The 911-nt window shown below is 34.8% G+C and overlaps 1 protein-coding gene across 1 annotated transcript in view; it reads right to left on the bottom strand.

Annotated features, from left to right (window-relative positions):
• The window catches only part of LOC106869272 (uncharacterized), a 66,507-nt gene that overhangs the window by 38,886 nt on the left and 26,710 nt on the right, over positions 1–911 (bottom strand). The window lies entirely within an intron of this gene.

Below are 911 nucleotides of genomic sequence, written 5' to 3'. Positions count from 1 at the left end.
ATGTGCATGTTTGTGTGTGTGTGTGTGTCAGTTATTCAAAAAAGCACACTCAAAAATAATTTGAGCAGTAATATTTAGTCAGGAAGTTACCGTTGGTTTCACATCTATTAAGTTCTTAACAATGTTGGCAATACATCAGACTTGTTGACCACAGGCACATAACCTCTCAACTAATGAAGGTAGGAATAAAGCTTTGATCTGCCAGGGTAGTGGGAAAAAAGATCCAAACGAAATTCTTCGAAGTGAAATCCCTTCAAGATGACATGGAATTATTTCCTTCTGACCAGTTCCAGCTGAAACCAAATAGGGTCAGTTTCTGCATAATTTCCATTCAGTAGTCAGTAAGAAAGGAATTTCACGTCTCCAACATGAATTTCTTGAACTGGGGGCCTTCTTAAATTCCAAAAGTGAAGTGTTTAGTCAATGCTCTCATGAAAGGAAATTCATCACAGTTTCCATGGCAGACTTTCTTACAATTTCCATCCAACAAAATCATTCACAAGGTTCTCCTATCAATTCCGTTGGAATTACCCTGTTATTGTCTTATGCAATGTTGGGGGTTGAGTATACCACAGCACTTTTAAAATGATTCTTAAGAAGAATAAGTATGTCATAGTGTGCGAATGTTGGTACAATTTATTGCACCTATTTCTCCGCAGTTTCTGCCAACCCAGTCACCCAGTGTAGCATGCATAGAAACTAAACCACTATCTTTTTGTGACGAAGCAAAATTCTTATCCACAAAATTCTAGAATTTACCATTTACCATTTACCCATGTAGATAGGTAGGCAGGTAAGTAAATAGATGTGAAGATAGACGGGTAAATATCTATCTATCTATCTATCTATCTATCTATCTATCTATATATATATATATATATATATATATATATATATATATATATATATAT

The sequence above is a fragment of the Octopus bimaculoides genome, chromosome 13 (genome assembly GCF_001194135.2).
Source record: "Octopus bimaculoides isolate UCB-OBI-ISO-001 chromosome 13, ASM119413v2, whole genome shotgun sequence".
NCBI classification, from domain to species: domain Eukaryota; kingdom Metazoa; phylum Mollusca; class Cephalopoda; order Octopoda; family Octopodidae; genus Octopus; species Octopus bimaculoides.
Note: the sequence above shows the minus strand (reverse complement) of the source record. Positions and strands in the feature narration are given on the sequence as shown.